General features: G+C 34.7%; 1 pseudogene; it reads left to right on the forward strand.

Moving 5' to 3' along the window:
- Positions 1–17015: 17015 nt before the first annotated feature.
- Positions 17016–17755, forward strand: LOC109453293 (pseudouridine-5'-phosphatase pseudogene; annotated as a pseudogene).
- The last annotated feature ends 5138 nt before the right edge of the window (positions 17756–22893 follow it).

Here is a 22893-nt window from a genome sequence, read left to right on the forward strand (position 1 = left end):
GTGATGAACGTTTTCAGCTTTTTTGTCTGTGAAGCTCTTTATCTGTCCTTCGATTGTAAATGATAGCTTTGCTGGGTAGAGTAATCTTGGTTGTAGGTCCTTGATTTTCATCACTTTGAATATTTTGTGCCAATCCCTCTGCAAAGTTTCTGTTGAGAATCAGCTGATAGTCTTGTGGGAGCTCCCTTGTAGGTAACTAAGTGCTTTTTTCTTGCTGCTTTTAGGATTCTCTCGTTGTTATTATCTTTTGTCATTTTAATTATGATATGTCTTGGTGTGGGCCAGTTTGTGTTAATCTTGTTTGGGACTCTCTGTACTTTCTGGGCTTGTATATCTATTTTCTTCACCAGGTTAGGAAATTTTTCAGTCATTATTTCTTCAAATAGGTGTTCAGTTCCTTGCTTGCTCTCTTCTCCTTCTGGTACCCCTATGATGCGAACATTGATATGCTTGATCTTATCCTATAAGCCCCTTAAAGTCTCCTCATTTTTGGGGTTTTTTTTTTTTTTTTTAATTTTTCTGGGAGGTTGTTTTCTACTTCCTTTTCTTCTAAATCACTGATTCAATCCTCTGCTTCATCTAATCTATTGTTGATTCCCTCTAATGTATTCTTCATTTCAGTTATTGTAGTCTTTATTTCTGACTGTTTCTTTTTATGTTTTCCAGCTCTCTGTTGCAGTTCTCCTGATATTATTGAATATCCAGTATTTGGAACTCTGCATATGGTAAATTGCTTATCTCCATTTTGCTTAGTTCTTTTTTGGAACTTTGTTCTATTGTTTTATTTGGAACATGTTTCTGTGTTTCCCAATTTTGGCTGCATCCCCGTATTTGTTTCTACATTTTAGGTAGGACTGCTATGCCTCACAGTTTTAGTAGAGTGGCCTTATGTAGCAGGTGTCCTGTGGGACCCAGTGGTACAGTCTTCCTTGTCACCAGAGCCGGGTGCTCCAGATGTGTCCCTTGTTTGGATTTGTGTTCCCTCCTGTTGTAGTTGAGCCTTGGTTATTATTTGCATATTAATGGGATGGATTGACCCTTAGGCTGATAGGTTTTGAAGACTGGCCATGAGTAGAGTGGAGGAACTGTGATGCAGGGGCTGACCCTTAAGAGCAGAGTTCGCTTTAGCGGGGCTCTGGTGCCTCTTCAGTCAGCCCTTTGCATATGTTGTCTTTGGAGGCAAATGGGTGATTCTCCTTTTTGGTCTGAAGCTGGCCACCAGGTATGCCAGCCCTGGGGCCTCCTGGGAGGGAACTCACTGTAGGCTAATTTTAGCCTCAGCCTGTGCTCTTCCCAGGTCCACCTGTCTGAGCCACAAGCAATCTGCAGATGGCTGCTGCCCATGCTGTACTTGGAGATGCCTGGGGAGACCAAGCTGTGAACCAAGGGCAAGCCTTAAACCAAAGCTGGCTGTCACTAGTGCTGGGCTTAAGGCTACTCAGCCAGAAGTACAGGCCATGCCAAAGCCAGGTGCTGCTTCTTTGGGTTTGTCAACCTTTGAAATATTTTAGGAAAGTCTGCAGCTAAGGCAGGCAGTTTGTGTGGAAAAGTCACTGAAGTGGCTTGGGTGTGCCTGAAAGTTAAGTGGGGCAGGGTCTTAGAATCTCCAGGGCAGCATGAATGAATGGTGTTAGCCAGATTGATTGAGGTTCAGACATGTCATCTGCTTGTGTCTGCACACTGGGAAGGGGGAGGGCTCATCAAAGAAACAATGGCTTCTGCCAGCTCCTCCATAAAGGAGAAAGCTTCCTCTCAAACCCTTGCCCTGAAGCCAGAAAATTCAGTTACTCCCCATATACTCCTGAAACTTTGTGAGCTGCTGCCCCAGTGTTGGAACTCAGAGCAAGTGAGTCTGTTAGTAAGTAAGGCCATGCACGGGCCCTTTGAGAGGAGCAACTGAGGCTGCAGCAGTCCTCTGTCTCACTCAGCCACAGTCTCCACTGGTTTTCATAGACAGAAATTATGCAGAATTTTCTCCCTGGCAATGGAACCCTGGGCTGGGGAGCCTGGTATAGTCCTGGGACCCCTTGCTCCTATGTGGGGGACCTCTGCAGCCTAGATATCCCTCTTGAGTTTTGATGGCCTCATACGGGTATAGGACTAACCCATTCCATTTTTCTGACCCTCCTACCAGTTTTGAGTGGCTTCTTCTGTATGTCCTTAGTTATAACGGTCTGGTTGAGTCAGACTTTAGGTGATTCTCAGTTGTTTTGTAGTTTAGTTGTGAGAGGAGGTAAGCACAACATTTACCTACTCTTCCATCTTAACCTGAAATCTATTATCTATTTTATTACAAATTATTCCTATCCCCAAGTGGAAGTCCATTCTCCATCCCCTCGATAATGTTATTTTAATTCCTTTAAATTCAATCATTTTATAAAAACAAGTCTCTGGGATATCTTTTTTATTTAACTTTTATTTATTTAAGTGTGTTTTTCCAGGACCCATCAGCTCCAAGTCAAATAGTTGTTTCAGTCTCGTTGTGGAGGGTACAACTCACAGTGGCCCATGTGGGGATCGAACCGGCAACCTTGTTGTTAAGAACACCACATTTTAACCAACTGAGCTAACCGGCTGCCCCTGGACTATCTTGATTGTTTTGTTCTTGCTGATTGTTTTCCCTTCTCTGCTCTCTCACGTCAGTGATCAATTCTCTTCACAACATTAGGTGCTGGGAGGAATGGGAACTTTATCAGGTTTACTGTTACTAATAGATAATTTTAATTTTTGTCCTTCATATGATCTTAGCTTTTAATCATATATATATATATATATATATATATATATATATATATATATATATATATATATTATTCTGATATGGAATAGTATAAATACAGTACAGATATTACAATCAATGTCATTCACAGTTGAGGTATTTCATCTTTCTGTGGACATCTGATTTTACTTACATGGGAATGTGTGTGTGTGTGTGACCATAAATAACATTTCAAACATGCCTTAACTATTTAAATATTTATTATCATCATAGATTGCTGGCATATCAAGAAAAAATAAATGAAGCATTCAATATTTATTCAGTCATACAAAAACATCTGTCAGGATTAAATTGGAATAGAAATTTTGTCATAAGATAACTAAAAACAAGCACACAGTTGATAAAATAAAGGCAAAATAAAATCAGTAAGATGTTAGGTTCATGAAAAAAGTAAAACTGATGTTAGCATCAAAAAGAGCTGGCTTTCGATGGTAGTACAGATGAGTTGGTTGTAGGCTTAAATGAACCACAATATATCATTTTCATTATACCCTATTGAAATAGGAAAAATCATAGAGATTCATGTTATGCAAAGGAAAATTCCCCATAGTGCAATAGAAGATGTGAATTTGTCCCTGAGAGAATATAACATAGAAAGAGGCTGGCTTAATTTAGAAGGGTGAAACAGGAAAATGAGTGTATGCTTAGCCATTTTTACATATTAGTTCTAGGTAATTTTTTACTGAGTGTCAAATCTTGGAAAAGGTTTACCAATCACTATTATTGGCTACATTATTAATATAAATCTCATGTCATTTTGTTGGTGTTTGCTGTTGTGGTGGTTTTCCAGGCCAACCGATTTCAGATTTTTGAAATTATTAACATTTTTATGCTCTCTGTCTGTTTATTTATTTGTTTTAAGTGAAGACATGCTCTAAGCCATTGGGATGAGGAGGCCTTTAAAGTGTATGTAAAATTCTAAACACTTCTTGATCTGGGAACATAAAGAACTGTAAAATTCAGATGCTTACTGGCAACCCCACGTATAAAATATTGAAAGAGCACTCTCTTAAGAATGGAGATATTTATGTTTATGTGTTTTAGTGCAACTGTGAGAAGGGTATTATACAAGGTATGTGGCATTTTTCAATGAGTTCACTTTTGCCAAACAGAAAAGAACCTTTCTCTTGCCAGCAGGACCACTAAGGATACAGACATATGAAAATGAAAAATGAAAAGCAATAAATGTAAATAAAGCATTACTATAGCTTTTCTCTTGTTGCTTTCTCACTACTTTTCTGGTTACAAATTGATGACAAATGATGGTTTCACTGCAGCAATAGAGATGCATTTGTTGTTGTTGTTGAAGTCAATCCTCTGGAGAGTAAATTTTTAAGTCACTAGTGAAAGACTTGAAAAGAAAACATGTACATACTCTTGCTTTGATACAATCAAGATGTCCAAACTATTTCCTTGTTCAGGAGACTTTTCAGTACAACTTGTTTTAAAAAGTTATTATAGTTCAGTAACGTAATTCAATTTTTAATGTCAGGAAAAATTGCCAATGACTTCAAAATGGACAAAATAGAACATTGGTGTCTTTTGAAAGCCTTGTTTGCATTGTTCAGGAAACTCACCGGTGACAATGGAATTCCATAGTGTGTGTAGCTATGTCTTAGACTAGCAATTGAACAACTGGAGATAGAAGAAATTAATGGGTAGAAAAAAGTAATGTAGATGGCAAGGCAAATGATTCTTGTTCACAGTGACACAAAAGAGTTGTTTTCCTATAGAGAATATAAATCTCTGTAATCAAACTCTCAATTGAACTGGTTTTAATGTCTATTGGCTCCCTAATTAATGAATTGTGTAAAATCTTTGACAAGAGTTCGTTTTATATTTGTGTGTGAATCATAAATGATGTATCCTTTTTAAAAATTACACGTTGCCACTGTTATTAAGGGAATTAATGACTGGGAGAATGAGAAATCAAGAAGTTAAAGAAGGGAAATGTGTTCAGGTGCTTGGGCTGTCATAATTATATTGTTTTTGGCTCATGGCTATTCCCCTCCCTCTGTGTTAAATCACTGAAAGATATTTTGTTTTCACTTAACTGATATAAGCCATGCTTTTAAATTTTAGCATGTAGGCATGTTAACATCTGGAGTGATTGAGTTCACTTTGCAAAGATTTAGAACTCTTTATTTAGATGCATATGGGGGTAGAGGAATTAGATAGGATCACGATGCCAGAAACCTGGAAGAAAATGGGAGAAAAAATGGCCTCCTTGGGACAGAGTTATGGCAGTGCTTTCTTCAGTGCTTCCATCCTCTCTCATCATTCTGCTTTGTTTGTGGCTGCCAGAATAATTAAAGAAGTGGGGAAGTAGGTTCTGTTACTATCTTGCTTTTAAGCTTTGCACTCAGGTTGATTAATGCTTTCTTTACACTTGCACTGGGCTGCTCTATATTGCTTTTGTAAGTAGTACTAATTAGGTTGAACATGCAGCAAGTGCCTGCAGAGCTGATGTTTGAGCTAGAATAACTCCTAGGGGATGATGATGCTTATGGATGAAACTAAATGGAAAACAATCAGATGCAAAAGATATTTTCACTCATTCATCATTTTATCAAATTGAGATTGAGGACCTACTATGTGCACTATGGCTATATGAGAAAAGAGTGTTCATGCAAAGTCCTAGAAATGACAGCTTTCTTTTATGTTCAGAAGACGTGAGCAACTGTGACTTGAACTAAGTATGGAGGAGATGAGGTCTGAGAAGTAGGTTTATATTTTGCAGAGTTTTGAAGTTATATGTTAAAAACCTCCCTCCCCCCCTTTTATTTAGATGGATGTTGTTAGATGGTTTTGAGCAGAAAACAATGCATGATTTGACATATTTTAGAAAAGATAACTCTGCTACTATTTAAGAAAAAAACAGTAGAAAGTCAGATAGAAGTTGGGAGCCTTATAAATGAGAAGGGAGAGTTGATTGTGACTTGGACCGGGGTATCTGCAGAGGAAATAGTGAGAAGTGTCCAATGAGTCAGATGCATTATTACAAGAGATAGGCATCAATGTTTTATTTTTTTTGTTTTGTTTTGCTTTTAACTTTTTGGCCTGAAGAACTAAGGGAATGGAGCTGTCATTTACTGGATGAGGCATGAAGTTGCAAGAGCAATTTTCTTAAGGGATGGGAGTAATTAGGAGTTTATTTTTTTAGTATGTTGAGTGTGTTACCTATTAACATTCAAGTGAAAATGGTGAATGTGTACTTGGATATAACAGTCATGTTCAGAGGTGAATTAGTGATATTTCATAGGTCTTTTACTGAGTTATAAGCAACATAATATGATGCACAATTTTTAAGTTTGTTGAATTTTCACAATTGTACATATCTACGTAATCAACATCCATAACAAATTTTAGAAACTTTCCATTACTCCAAAAAGTTCCTCATGCTTTTCTAGTATTTTATTGCCCTAACTCCTTCAACCCCAACCCTGAGGCAATCACTTTCTAGCATCATGGACTGACTTTGCTTATTGTACAATTTTATTCAAGTACAATTATACAGTATGCATTTTTAATCTTTTATTTGCTAAGCATAATGGCTTTAAGATATTTTTATATTATAGCATTTGTAAATCATATTTGTATATGGAAAACTATTTGACGATCATAGCTGTGCAAGAAATGCCTTAGATTTTGCTGGAAGAATTTTACATGAACCACAATTCCAAAACTTCATTAGATTAAAATTAACATTTATTTTTCACTCATGGGTCAGTAGGTTGTCTGGGATTCTTCTTGTCTCAGTTGAGCTTGAGTAATTTGGGTTGAGGTCTGCTTTGTCTTTTGGGGACCAAGGCAAAGAACAGTAACTACTTGAAGCAGTCACAACCCCTTGTTATGATGAATTGCGGGAGGACAAAAAAGCCAGTAGAAACTTGAAACTGATATATTTTTATGTCTTCCCAGATCTCTTTTGCTGAAACAAGTTATTTGGCCCAGGATAAAGTTAATATAGTGGAGAAATGTAGTACTCTCATGATATTGGAGATAAAAGGGAGCAGGTAGTTGTAGAATAATAACACAATCTCACAAGTGAGCAGGGTAACACGTATTAATCATTATGCCTAGTAAAATGCAAAATAATGATCAGCTCAGAGGATATGCGTGCTCGGTTTAATTTTATGGTATAGATGAGACCCAAACACTGCTCTTTGAACATTTAATCTAACATTAGACAATGTTATTGCTTTTGTTTTATTAATATCATTAGGCTTGGAGAAGTGAGGACTTTTAGGATCGAGATCAAAGAGAAGACAGAAAACTACAGAGATGTAAGTAAGAAATCACTAAATACCCATTTCCTCAGCCTTATTCTTAAGATGCTCCTTAATTTACTAGAACCAAGATTTATACACCTGAAAATATAGGTAATAAGAATAGTCTCAGTATTCTTCAGGGACACTTGTTGAAGTCAGCACCAAAAAAAGGTAAGATTTACTAGCAGATATGGTGCTGGTTTTCTAACCACATGAGGGAGACAATTTAATATTAAAACAAAAGCCCTACCTTTTTATCCTTGTGGTATCTTTTTTTCAATCATTGAGATGCCTGAATGGCACACAGTTATGAACGCGTATGTTTAGAGTATAAAGCAATTTGAATTTAAGAAGCAGATCCCCGTGATTTGGGAAGCAATCCTCTTAGTAGGAGCAGTTAAGGAGGCAATGACTGTTGATAAATGACCATGGGAGGTGAACGATCAGCATCTCAGTTTAGGTACTAACAGAACATTAATGCCAATTTTAGAGAGAGGAAGGAAAGAAAGAAGGAAGTGTAGAGGGCTAAAGAAGTATAATGAGCAAGTTTGTGGTAAGAGTAAAGCAGGGGTAAATATATCCTGACAAATCGCAGTTTGAGGTGAGTGATTCCTCTAAAGAGGAGAATTTATATTACACGGCAAAAGGGAAAGTTGTAACAAGGTTGGGGCCAGATTTTGGAAAGCAGATAAAAGGCCAGATTATTAAATCTGGGCTATATTTTGTAGGTAATAGGTTGTTACTATACTTTTAGAATACCTTTAGGATGCAAAAGCCATATTTAAGATGAATAATTTGATAGTAGTGTTCAGAGTTATTAAATGAGTAAAACTTGGTATCAGTGATATCAGTTAGGAAAATACTGACTTAACAAGGCGTAATTCATAAAGTCAGAAGCAGTGGGGAAGCAATGGATAGATCTGAGGAATATTATAGATTCACAATTCACCAACTATAGCAAATGATTAAAGGTCAATGGTTAGGAGGAGAGTAAGGTTAAACAGAAATTATTGCAATTTGTGAGCCTTGATTACTAAGAGAATGTTGATTCCATATGACTTTATACATGAGGAGAGGTATTAGAGATAGATAGTATTTTTAGTGTGTTTGATATTGCTTAAAGAGAGTTCAGCTAAACCTGCTTAAAATTAACTTACATATGCAGATGTAAGTTTAAATGCTGGAAAGGCAATTGTGAGCATTATAAAAAGTGATCAAGTAAATGGAATGCTTATTTAGAGACTATGAAGACAGAGCAAGTAATGCAATACTGTTTGTTTTGGTTTGAATTCTATGAAACATCTCTAAAACACTATAGAGCAAAATTTAGCATACAGTAGATCCAAATTGGAAACCATTCATGTCAATTTAGTGTCCAAAGTATTCTGCCTAACACAGTGTCTTGGTCATCATAAGCACATTTTTGCCATCATGTAGTGCTTTTCTTGAAGCCGCTCTAACAGCACAAATCCCCAGGATTTCTGTAAAGAAGGCATAAGGCGCAGTCCAAACTCAACTTATTTTTGCCTTGATTTACATATTACGATATGTGATAGATACCTGTGCCAGGGCTACAGGAATATTTCTTTATTTTTCTGTTGTTACATATTATTTTATTTTTATTTTTGAAGGAGGCATAATTGCTTTTCATAAGTCAATTGACAGTTTATTGATCACGTTTTATTTGAAAAATTGAGGTTATTTCCTGTAGATACAGAGATAGAAAAGACACGTAGTTCAGGGTTTAGCATAGAAGTAGAGTGAATGAACAATAATAACAGAGTTTTTGAAAAGTCTGGGGATGTAGTTATGTGCAGAGTACTACGGGGTTGCAGTGAAAGGGTTCAAACAGAGATTAGAGGATTACTGTTTGAAGGATGACTAGGAGCTGGACATAGCTAACGCTGAGAACATTCCTAACATGGGAAACAGGCTGCATGAAGGAATAAGGGATGTGTGGAGAATTTCAAGTAGTTCAATATGCCTGAACTGAAGAGTGAAAATGATGCAATGGCAGAATATAAAGGGACCCGCAGTCCTTTGAACTTTCCTTTTTCACTCTGCCTGGGTTCCTCCACCATAAGTTTCCCATGTCTCAGAAGCTCCAGTGAGTCCACAGAGCTTGTTCACCCAGAAAAATAGAGTTAGTCGAAATCAAAATATATCAAGGCTAGAAAGGAATCTTAAAGGTGATATATTGAACCCTTCATTTTTCAGATAAATATCTTTAAATACATAAAATTGAAAATGAGTCCAAATGTGACTAGAAGCCAAGACTACCTGCTTTAATTTCAGATTTCTTACTAAAGTACTAGTTGAGAGTCTATTTTTCAATCAGATTTACAACCGACTGAACACCTTGTTTTATTCAAGCTTAAATGTCAGCTACTAGATGAAACTTCTTTTTAGAGTAAAATGTTAAACTCTTAGCTTTGCTTCACCTAATTCCAGTTATTTTATTAGAGAATCATTGTTGATTCTAAACTCATTTATGAGGCAGTTGACAGACACTATTCAGGCTTAATTATTCTTGATGAACCAACCACATAGCTAAATCATTCCCTTATAATCACACTGACCATATGTCCTGGATTTTCCAGGAAAGGCCCAGTTTACTACTGTTGTCCTAAATGCAATTACTAATAGCTCCTATTTTGTTCTCTAATAGCATCCAAGTTTGGACAATAAATTGTATGGTAAACTTCTTAGTCAGATGAGTCCCTTTTACATTGGCATAATGGTCCTACAAAATTTCATTTAATACCAATTTAAGATGCAATTCAACCATTTCATAATCAAGATATATGAATAATAAGAGATAAAGCACATATGGTATAGGTACTCTTATCACCAGTGAACAAGGAAATCCCTAAACTTGTAGAGGCCAGGAATATAGACTTTTATTGCATTTATTCTAGAACAAGCTCAGGGGCAGTATGACCATAAGTTGTGTTTGGGACACTTCAAATGGAACATTCCGAAAGTTGATGTTGTCTCTGAGCTTTCCAAGGGGCTTTTAAAGAATTGATTGATTTTCTATGCCTTTAACTGTGAGAAATGTGTATCTTCTTTTGTATCTCGACTAAAATACCTCTTCCTGCCATTTCCCACACACTGTGAGAGGGAACTTAGCAGAGACTGAAGATCCCTGGATAGCAATCTACTGCCAGTCTAACAGCTCCCACATAACAGTTATTTTTGCTTTGCCCATGGAGCTGCTCTGTGCTTAATACCTCCCTGACTGAGGAACCAAATTTAACCTCCTAAGAGCCATGAGAAAGTTTTTGTGAGTGTGTGTCATTTCTGAGTGTTCTTATTCAGGTACAAAAGTTATTGAGCTCTTTTAAACATCACTTATTCTTCCCAGAAATGTGATTACCCCTGCTGTAGAAAAGGAAAGCAAAACCCTGTCTGACGAAGGCCAGCCAGTTATACATTCATCATGTATGTTTAAGAAAGCAGGGATGAAAAAAATGCATAAGAAGTAAATAGAAACTTGCATCCTTAATATCACAGAAAGGCTCTAGGCACCTTTCAATAACTTTCCAGCTTAGGTTAAAACTCTCTGGAGTGAATCACCAATATGCCAAACATATTTGTTCAACAATAAATAATTTCACAGTAAATGTATCCGAAGGTGAAGTTGTGGTAGAAATATTTGTGTAATTAGATACTTTATAGTAAGTAATTTTTTAAAACAAAATGACACATTCTATACATTAGAAAGGATTAGTACAGTGACTTATTTGACAATATATATTTTCTTCAAAAAGTCATTATGGGGTTCGCTATAGAAAACAGATAAAATCCAGTTATACTCAGCAATGACTCTTTCATTCTTAAATTCCTTCTGCTTAAGTTCTTAAAAATTGTTTTTCTTTGAAGTGTAATATATTGAACATGACTGTCTATATACATATTTTAACAAAATTTTCTCAAAGATGTATGTGAAGATAAATTGTAGTTCAACATGTGAAGAACCATTTTGCTGAAAGTTGTTAATGCTGATCAGCATAAATCTTCTTCAACTAATGTCTGTTTAGTCTATATTTAAATATGTTCAGCAATTAGAAATCAAGGCCATTTTATCATTATTGTAGATCTTTATAAATTTTTATTTAAAGGAAATAGAAGCTGAAGTGTTTCTACTAGCGTCAGACTGCACAGACTAGCAAGACCCTTTTCCATGATATTCTGCTGTTAAAAGTTTTGATATTGACATCAGTCTCCCATCCCCCCCGCTCCCAAAAACACACATAGCAGAGAGAAAATGTTATATATATATATATATATATATATATATATATATATATATATATATATATATATAGAGAGAGAGAGAGAGAGAGAGAGAGAGATCTATCTCTATCTCTATATCTATATCTACCTATCTCTATATCTATCTGTATACATAGAGATAGATATAGAGATAGATAGATAGATAGATGATAGATATAATAAATAAAGGTCCAATATTATTACTAATAAAATAACATTTTAAAACTAGGGGTGGGGGGAAGGAACTATCCTCCTACAGAAAATTTGTAGAAAACTTCAACAGAAAATTCACAAAAGAGAAAATAAATGACCTTAAATGATATGAAAAGATGTTCAACTTCACTCATACTAAAGTAAATGAAGATTAAAACTGTTGACATACCACTTTTACTCATCAGATTACTAAAATTGAAAATGAAAACAATAAGTTCTGTGGTGAAGCTGCATGTAAAAATCACTTTTACATTGCCAGCCATAATGTAAAATGATACAAATTTTAAAGATGGATTTGATAGTAAAGTGAAAGGATATATGCAACATAAACTCAAATGAATTAGAAAAATTTTTTTAAAAGTATGTATGTGTGTAGGGGGAGGCAAGAGGGATCGGTTGACCAAGAAATGAATCTGGGTGAAGGGAATATGAAAGTTTCTCTGACTTACCTTTACCTGAAAGTACCAAGGCAACTCCTTCCTTCTATGATAGAGCAGTGTCATAATAAAAGAAAAGAAAAAAAGAAAAAGTCAACAAAATCAGAGGGTTAAATAAGAAATAATATCTCATAATATAAAATGAAAATTTCCAGGTATCAAACAGAAATCACTCATCAGAGCATGACCCAGGAAGATCTCAAACTGAATTTAAACAGTCAATCAACAGATGCTAACACTAAGATGACAGACTTATGAGGATATTCAAACAATCATGATAAAAAAAAAAAAAAATGTTGCAATAAGTAGTTAACCACATACAGAATATAGTAAATAATAAAAAGGTAAAGCAGAGAAATAGAAATTCTCAACAAAGAAATAGATAATGTAAAGAATCAAATGGAAAATTTTAAACTGAAAAAAAAAAAAACAATATAAAAAGCTCAGTGGATGTGCTCAAAAACTGAATGGACATGGCAGAGTAAAAGATCAGTGAGCTAGAAGATAGAACAATAGAAATGACACATATGAATGAGAGATGTAAATTAGATTAAACAACAACAAAACTAAACAAAAAAGCATGATCAAAACCTGTGGGACTGTAACAAAAGATCTAATAACTTAAAGCTTCACACAGTTGGTAAGAATCATAAACTTACAGATTCAAGAAGCAGAGCAAAACCCAAATTGGATAAATGCAAAGAAATCTTTGGCAAGACATATCATAATTAAACTTTTGAAAATTAAAGATAGCCAATATCTTGAAAGCAGCAAGTGGGGAAAAATAAAACACTTTACCTATGGGGGGAAATGATTAAAAGGATAGATATTTTATATCAGAAACAAAGGAGGCCAGAAGGAAGTGGCACAATGTTTTTAAGTACTGAAAGAAAACTATTACCAACTATGGAATCTGTATCTGGCAAAACTGTGCATCAGGAATGAAGGAGAAACGGAGGCATTCTGAGATAAATGACAATCAAGAAAGTTTTTTTGTGAGAAGCCCTACCCAAGAAGAATGGTTAAAGGATATAATCTAAAAACAAAAAGAAATAATAAAAGAAAATGATTAGAACATCAAGTTCTGAGTGAATAAAAAGTCAGTCCCCAAAGCTTACATGATGTATAAGCTCTACTTGATGTTTCAAGCTCTACTCTTGAAATTTCAAACTTACAAAAATAGGAGCAGTGAGTAGTTGACAGTTTATGAAGGAGGAGGTGGGGTGGAAGCGACATGGGGGTAGCAATAAAAAGGCAAGACATGAAGGATACTTGTGGTGATGGAAGTGTTCTGTACCTGCCTGTGTCAATGTGAAAATCTCGGTTGTGATATTGTACTATAGAGTTGAAAATGCTACCATTGGGGAAAACTAGGTAAAGTGTGCACAGGCTCTATCTGTATTATTTATGTGAATTTACAGTAATTTAAAAATAAAAATATATATTTAAAAAAGAATTTATCTTAAATTTTCACTTTGGAACGCTTGAGAATGTTGGCATAGAGGGCCCACCTAAAGCAATTAGATAGAACACTGGTAGTAATAAACAAACGGCATAAATATATTACCAGTTAGATTAATCTTGAAGAGTTTGCACTATGATTAGGGACTGTAGTATCATATTTGGAAATTTATGTGGTTTAATTTACATTTTTACTTTAATTTCAGACCCCATATTATTTTACAAAAGCTTTTTCATGATTATAAAATAATAAAAATAATTAAAGGCTACCATTACTTGAACACTGTATATATATATATCCAGCACTGCCCTGCTTTGATGAATGAGACAAACATTGTCTCATTCAATCTTTTCAACTCTCTGTGGGAATGGTACCATAATATTTTGAAATGACTGAGACATACAGAGGTTAATTATCTAAGACAAAATAGTTAATAGATACTGGATTGAACTCAAGTATTTGTGACATGAGGACCCAACGTTTTTAATCCCTATACATCTAGCAATCAAATTACCAGAGATTTTCATTCTGTCCCTCTTTCCCTGTAACCTTCTTCTCTTCTGATTCTTAACCATTCTCTTTCCCCTCCCCTTCCTCTCTCCTCCCCTTTCTTCTGTGCCTCCATCTCTCCCTTTTCTTCTCCCTCCCTTCCTCTCCCTCTATCTCTCTCCCTTGCATACGCAGCCTTCATGTCTCAGAAAAAAGGAAAATTTAATGAATATGTACACATATAATATATATATATATATATATATATATATATATATATATACATACACACACACACACACACACACACACACACACACACACACATATGTTAATGCTAGCTCTTTGCTGGCTTTCTCTTCACCACCACTATTAAGAGATTTGTTCAGCAGGGGGTTCTTTCATCTCCCAGTGCTAGGAGGGTGATTAGCAGGAAATCAGTTGTTCAGAATTTATTCTTATGAAATCATCATTCTTCTAAATACAGGACTGCCTTAAAAGTCCAAAATATATTCTGTAATAAGGGAGATGAAGGAATCATCGATTTTAGTCAAGATCAAAATTTATAGATATTGAGAATTTCAATATAAACTTTAAAATTGTTTTAGAAAAAAATAATTTCCCCAAACTTGTTGCCATATAGGAGACTATGGAATTTTGCATGCTTAATATATTAGCACTGCATTTTGAACATAAAATTATAATACCTGAAGCATTCAATCATGAATATGACATATTTCTTTCTATCTGTCCTATAAAATTGCCCTATTGTATCAATAAAAATAACTTGTAATCCTGGACTTTTTACTCTATTTTCTTTAAAATTATAAAATCTCTTGATTTTATGAGCTACCTCAAATTTACCATTTCAAGATTTGTGTTAAAAAAAATTCCCTGTCTCGCAATATGTATTTGTCACTTATTATTTACTTCTTGTCTATTTAGAATTTTATTTTCATTTGTACATTTATGCACAATGAAGCCACATGAGTAGTGAGTAAAGCTTTTCTCCTCAGAAGGCAACATCTGCAGATACCCTGAAGTTCATGTGGTGCTGAAGACTAGGATTTAGTAAAAGAAAAATGAAAAGAATTTAACTCATAGGATAGTCACCCATGAAAATCACTGCATTGCCACATAGCTGGTATCCTGTTCAGAATTCCGTAAGTTGGCAGATTTGGGGAGCATAGTTCCTTATAACTGAATATCACTGTATTTCTAAATAGGATTCCAAAGAGACAGATCTACATGGGCATATTTTACAGTGAAATAGAAAACCCACTTTTCTATTTTAATAAGCTGTGACATAACATCCTTTTTTAGAATAAACAAAAAAGAAGATAGTGGAGGCAAGAGCCTCAATGTGCCCCCATGCACATTCTGCCTGCTGACCCTGCATTGTTGACCACCCACATAAAAATGGTCTAAAACTCAGCATAAATTTGACCTATTGTGTCAGTTACACCAGAGCCACCTGCTGGCTTGTTAACATTCAGATTTTTAGTTCCACAGAGTTCCCCACATAGAAGCAGAATCTGCATCATTCTTACTTATTCCACAGTGTGAGAATTGCTTCTCTAAACATCTCCGGCCCCCTGGGTAGTTAGCATCTTGAATCACACCTGGAAATGACTATGTATCTGGTCCATAAGACATCAACAGCAGATGTCCTTCACTGTGTACAGATGAAGCTCTTTCTAATACCTAAATCTAGGACTAAGAATTGTGTTTCTTTAATTTATTATGCTTTCATGCCATAATGCCAGGAACAGTATGTTAGTCAGCAGATGGAGAGCTAGATCACACCTGTTTTTTTAGTTATTATCAATAGTTAGCTGTATCCTTAGAGGAATGCACAACTGTTGCATTGCTTAGAACCAAAAGTAAATTGTATCATAAAATTAATGTTAAAAACAAGCATCCCTTTTAAGGAGTGTTCAATGAATGATTTATAGGCAGTTACTTATATAATGTACTTTCTGACTGTTTATAGAATTGGCTAACCAAAGCTTAATTCTTCTGGTCATACATTATACATCATAGAGTTTAATTTAAAGTGTATCTGCTTCATTATGCAGTAAATGATGCATGCCTGTTACTCCACAGTACATACATATTTCGTGTTACAATTATGCATTTCACTATCTAAAGTATGTATTTAATTATACAGAAAAGTTATATAATTTTCTTGGTAAACATAGATTGAAATGGTAAACACATTTTTTTTTTTAAGAAAGGAATGAGGGGGACATGAAAACAGGAGTTTTAAAGAATTCATATTTGAAAAGTAAACTTCTCTGACTTCAATTTTTTTATGTTTATAATCATATATTTTTTATCCGAAACATCATATACACCCTGCATCAAAACTTCATAATGTTTTAGCTGGTGGCCAAGGTGGATGATAATGGGGGTCATAATTCTTGTTGAATACAAATCCAAAGGCATTTTCTATGAAGAGACAAATATATTAAATTTGTAAAATTTGACAGAAATACTCTTACATGTGTCTTTTGTTAGCCCTTCCATTGGGCTTCTGTAGATATTGAATTTCTATTGTTGCCATCACTCTATCAAAACCCAATCTCTGTAATAAACCTGGAACTTGCCATTTACAAACAGTATGTAAAATTGACTCTTTACCTCTCCCAGGAAGACCCCATTTAAGTGTCATCCCTATTTGAGCTCATATTGCAGAACATCTCCCTGTTAGCATTTTCCTCGAAAACCTGCTTTTTTTTTAAATACCTAAATTGTGTAAGTCCGTTTCTAGTCTAATTGTTGTACCATTGAAGATAACTTTTTTCTTTTACTACTGTCAATATTTCTTTTTTGTTTAAAGCAGTTTAGCCATGTTTTGCTTATGTATGAGGTTTTTGTTATTTGTTTGCTTTTTTTTTATGTTTTAATCCAACTTTAAGTTCATAGAGCATTTATAATTTGTAGTTAGCTACGTATGCCCAGTTATGGAAAGTAGCCATTATGTTCAAACATTTTTTAAATGAGAATTATAGCAAAGAACCAGGTATTATATAAAGAAACAAATAACCTCCTCCCCTCCCCCACTGAGCTGAGCAGGCAGCACAATGGCGGCACAGATGCCCCGACCGCAACCCATCACCCACTGACTCTGTGATATGCACAGCCTCCTTCTGGACACTGAGCATCTCTATTCAGTGGTATTTCAAGAAATATGTTGATGGCTATAAAAATAAGTACACCTGGGTAGCAAAGTCCTTCCTTACGGACAAAAAGGTATTAGAGGTAGCCCAGATCACAGTAGACGTCTTGCAGCTCCCATGTTCACAGAGCTGGTGTAAGAAAGCCAGAGCAAACTAGAAGAAATTTCCCCACCACTGCTCTGATGCCAGCGGTGAGAAAACTGATCCACCACCTGCAAAAGCACCACGTGTCCTTGGCGGTGGCGATCAGTTCCAGGTCCGCATCCTTCAAGATGAAAGCCAATGGACACAGGAATTCTTCAGCTTGTTTGAACACATTATTTTGGGGGAGAATCCCGAAATGAGGAATGGGAAGCCAAATCCAGACATGTTTCTTGCTGTGCGAGGAGTTTTTCCCCTCCTGCTCCTGTCAGGAAGTGACTTGTCTTTGAAGATGCTCCCAGTGGGTGAAGGTGGGCCTGGCAGCCGGAACGCAGGTGCTTATAGTTCCAGATGAAAACTTACAGTGAGACTTGAGGAGGAAGTATATCCTCCTGCTGGATTCCCTGCAGCACTTTCAGCCTGCGCTGTTCAGTTTGCCCCTCTGTGAGTGGGACTTTCGTGGTGCTTCTCTGGACGCTAGCTCCCTGCAACCACTTGTGTGAGTCATACGGCCCAGGAAAACAGTGGCCTTCAGAACAGCCATTCCAGCCTCATGACTGTGCACTTGCTCTAAAATGTTAATGAAGCATAACTTGACAGTTGAGAGGTAAAACAAACTAGAGATAGCTCAGCAGAGATCAGAACGCAGATCAAAATTGTCATTTTAATAATCATATAATTCTTGTCTTTAAATAATCATATAAAATCATATACAGTGAATATACATACAAACATATACACGCTTGCATGTGAATACACGTGTGTACATGTACCAGGTGTGAAATTAAGTTCGTGAACTTGTTGCAACGATGTTGCTAAACTTTTTGATATCAGAGAGATTGTTCACTATGATTTTGTACCAACTGGACAAACAGTTAACCAAGTTGACTATTTGAAAGTACAGAAACGGCAGTGTGAAAAGTTAGATGAAAACGACTTGAACTTTTTGCCAACAATTCATGGCTCTTGCATCATGACAATGCACCAGCTCACATGTCACTGTCTGTGAGGGAGTTTTTAGCCAGTAAACAAATAACTTTATTGGAACACCCTCCCGACTCACCTGATCTGGCCCCCAGTGACTTCTTTCTTTACTCAAAGATAAAGGAAATATTGAAAGGAAGACATTTTGATGACATTCAGGACATCAAGGATAATATGACAGCTCTGATGGCCATTCCCGAAAAAGAGTTCCAAAATTGCTTTGAAGGGTGGACTAGGCACTGGCATCGGTGCATAGCTTCCCAAGGGGAGTACTTTGAAGGTGACTGTAGTGATATTCAGCAATGAGAAATATAACACTTTTTCTATGATGAGTTAACGATCTTAATTGCCACACTTTTTATATACTATATTTCACAAAATTTATGTATTGGTAAACGAGTTATAGTTAAAATGTTAATTCTCCCCCAAATTAATCTATGTATTCAATGTAACCTCAGTCAAAAATCAGCAGCCTTTTGTAGAAATTGGTGATTGTAAATTTCATATGGACCTATGAATCCTTAAGCCACTTTGAAAAAGAACAAAGTTAGAGAACTTAAGTATCTGACATCAAGACTTGTTATTAATAAAGCTGAGTTATCAAGAGAATGTGGTATTGGAATCAAGACAGACAAATAAATCAATGACATAAAATAGAGACTTGAGAAATAATCATACATATAAAAGGAAAAATGATTTAGAAAATGGTCTAAAGGCAAATCAGTTGAGACATGACAATCTTCTCAATAAATGGCCCTGTTAAAATTGGATATGAATAGGCAACAAATAAACTTCAACTTATACTTTATACCCAAAGTAGTAGTGTATAATGACTTTTATGCAAAATATATAAAGAATACCCCAAATTCAATAATGTGGAAACAAACAACTCTGTAAAACAATAGAAAGGTATTTCCTTAACCTAATAAAGGACAGTTGGAAACAACCTACAATTATGATTATACTTAATGATGAGACACTAAAGGCCCCATAAGAACAAGAATAAGAAAAAGGAGCCCTTTCTTATTTCTGCTATTCAACATTGTATTGAAGTAACGTGTGCCTACAATATGTCAATAACAATAAATAGTCATACAGTTTGTAAAAGAATAAATATAATACTCTGTATTCACAGACAATATAATTTTCTATATAGAACAGGGGTGTCCAAACGTTTTTCAACGTTTTTCACCAAGGGCCATATTCGGTAAAATACAAAAACAGCCGGGCCACTCACTCAAGGTAAAGTACGTATTGCCTTACTGGTTTATTTAACTAAACTAAGTATATTTTTGGAATTTGCCGTGGGCCAATAAAACATGGATCGCGGGGCCACAGTTTGGACACCCCTGATATAGAACATACTGAAGAATTTGCAAAAAACAAAAACTACTAATAAGTGAGTTTAAAAAGATTGAAAGAATCTAGGTTAATATACAAAAGTCAGTCATCTTCCTATATGCCAAGAGTAAAGCAATTGAAACAGAATTTTAAAAATTACCAATTACAGGGAAAAAATGAAATACTTAGATGTAAACCTAACAATATCATTATAGAATGTATATACTGAAAAGTACTGAACATTGGTGAGAGTAATCAAAGATCTAAATGAATGGAGAGATGTATGTATGGATTGGAATACTCAATATCATTAATGATTTAATTCCTCCCAGTTTAATCCATGATTCAACCTATTCCTAATCAAAATGTCGGCATTATTATTATTATTTTTTTTTATGTTGAGGGACTGATTTTAAAAATTATACAAAAGTCAAAGGCACTAGATATACAAAACAATTCTGAAAAGAACAAAATGGAGGATCACAGTATTCAATTTCAAGGTATTATAAAGCTGCAATAAGAAAGAGTGTGGTATTGGTGAAAAAATAGGCAAATATCTCAATGGTACAGATGAGAAAGCTCAGAAATAGAACCATTCAAATACAGTTACACGATTTTTTTTTTTTTTTTTTTTAATGTGCAAAGGTAATTCCACGGAGGAAGAATAGTATTTGCAATGACTAGTGCTGACACAGGGCATCCATATGCAGTAAAAAATATGACCCTGTGTCAACTGTAATTGAAAAATAAAAATACAAATTTAAAACAAAACAAAACAGAAAACCTGTGACCCATGTCACACCTGCAAAAATTAATACAAAATAGTTCAACCCAAATATAATACATAAAATGATTAAAATTCTAAAAGTAAACATAGAAGAAAGTATGTGTGACCTTGGGTTAAGCAAATATTGCTTATTTATGACACTAAAACTATGATCACTAAAAAAGAAAAAGAAAAAATAGGAGAACTTCTGGTCTTCGAAGAACACAGTTAAAAGAATGAAAAGACACACTATAAACTGGGAGAAAATATTTAAAACCATATATCTGATAAAGAACTTATATTTACAACACATAAAGAAATCTCAACTCAGTAATAAGAAAACAAACAATAAGACTAGGCAAAATTTTTGAATAGACATTTTACCAATGGAAATACATGGATGTTAAATTAGTATATAAAATTATATTCAAAAATTATTAGCCATTAGGGGCATGCAAAATGGAATCATAGGTGTTTCTATCTATAATATCTATTAGAATGGATAAAGTTAAAATGACTGACCATGCCCAGTAGTAGCAAAAATGCAGAGGGACTAATTACATTTATATCCTGGTGGTAAGAATATTAATGGTGCAATGTCTTTGGAAAACAGTTTGGCAATTTCTAAAAAGTAAAATAAACATTTTATTTCCATATCATCCACCCTTTCTATTCCTAGATATTGTACATATTTTCCGCACAAAAACTTGTGCACTGATGTTCATAACAGCTTTATTTGTAATAGCCAAAAGTTGGAAACTGCCTAAAATGTTGGCATACCAACACAATGAAACACTATTCAGCATTAAAAATGAAACAGCTATGATACACACAAAATCATCAATTAATATAAAATAATTATGCTGAGTTACAGAAGCCAGACAAAAAGGTTAATATTGTATAATTCAATTTATATAAAATTCCAGAAAATAATCTGTAGTGACAGAAAGTGGATCAGTGGTTATCTGAGGACATTGGTGGGGACAAGGAAGAAGAGTCAAAAAGGGGAACTATTATATACATTTAGGTGGTGATGTGTGTGTTGATTATCTTGATTGTGGTTATGATTTCATGCATGTGTGGATACAACATAACTTGAACACTTTAAAGATATAAAGTTTATTGAATCTCAATTATACTGCTATTATTGTTGAAAATAAAATTTAAGAATGCAAAATGGCAGTAGGTGGAGAGAAATTTGTTTGTATGTTAATGAGAATGAGCCAGTAGAGATCTGATATTGACTATGGGGCATGGGGTTTAATTTAAAGAGAGAAATCTTAAAAAAAGCAAAGTAAAATTGAATTCACAGCAAAAGTAGAAAGATAATCATCAAAGTAAGAAAAAGTATTTCATTGTAAAGGAAGTGATGACAGATATATAGATATAAATGGACTGAAAATTTAGGGGTTGCAAATGAGAACATTCCGCAGTTGAAATCGAAAACTTCTAAAATGAAAATTTGAGAGAAGAGAATATTTATAACAGTTTTCTTAGAGAGCTGAAGGAAAATCATGGCATATTAATTGCAATGTTAATACATCATTATGTGGGAGCAGAATACTGGAGGAAATGCAAAAGACTTCAGGATAAAAGATATATATATATCTTTTATAGGATATATATAGGATATATATATCCTATAATGTGATAAGGATTCTGAAGCTACCAGCTTATAATGAAGACTGTATTCATTTAAATATTATTTAAAGTATGGTAGTAGTTTGGCCAAGAAGAGACTGTAGTTTTCTTTGTATTATTGAGTAGAAGTAGATGAGCAGAAATAAATATGCTGATTTATTAAATGGAGCTCATTGGGCTTTATTTTCACCATTGTTTTTAATAAGTACAACATACTTAGCATTATACCAGTACCAATTCTGCAGTCAGAACATAGATTAGAATAAGATGGTCAAGTGTGTAAGACATTTCTATGAATGTCTAAACCTACACATTTTAAGTGTGCATACTGTAACTTAAGTGAACATGCGTAACAGATGTCATATGTAGCATGGCAGTAAAATAATAACATTAATGATTATCCTAAAACTATAACAACTACAGGAAGGAGAACACTATAAACACTATAATCTACAAAACAGAGTTCATTTTTAGAGAATAATGGGGTTATAATGAAAGAAAATAGAACCAGGAAGAATCCAAGCTTTCCAATATTCATTCTTCTCTTCTATCTTACTAATAGAATTTGGACCAGTATATGGCCACCCAGCTAAATGCAAATCTCTTGCTCATTTCATTGCTAGGTGTGCTCATATAAATCAGTTTGATCAATCTTATATTTAAAATACAATGGTTTCTTATCCTAAGACTTGTTCATTAAAGCATTAGCTATTTAATTCCTACCTTAGTCTTTTATCCCATTCACTGTTAAAAGATGACAGAAACTAGAATAGCATGTTTGACCCAGAGAATGACAAGAATATTAGAGCAGAGGAAACAGCTCTGATATGCTCGCTTTCCCACTGTTCCTTATTTTTGTCTTTTTTAAGCCAAAGTAGTAATTTGGAATTTGAACCCAGATCTCAGGGG

This window comes from Rhinolophus sinicus, chromosome 17 (genome assembly GCF_057876585.1).
Source record: "Rhinolophus sinicus isolate RSI-liver-muscle chromosome 17, RSI-T2T, whole genome shotgun sequence".
In the NCBI taxonomy this organism is placed as follows: Eukaryota; Metazoa; Chordata; class Mammalia; order Chiroptera; family Rhinolophidae; genus Rhinolophus; species Rhinolophus sinicus.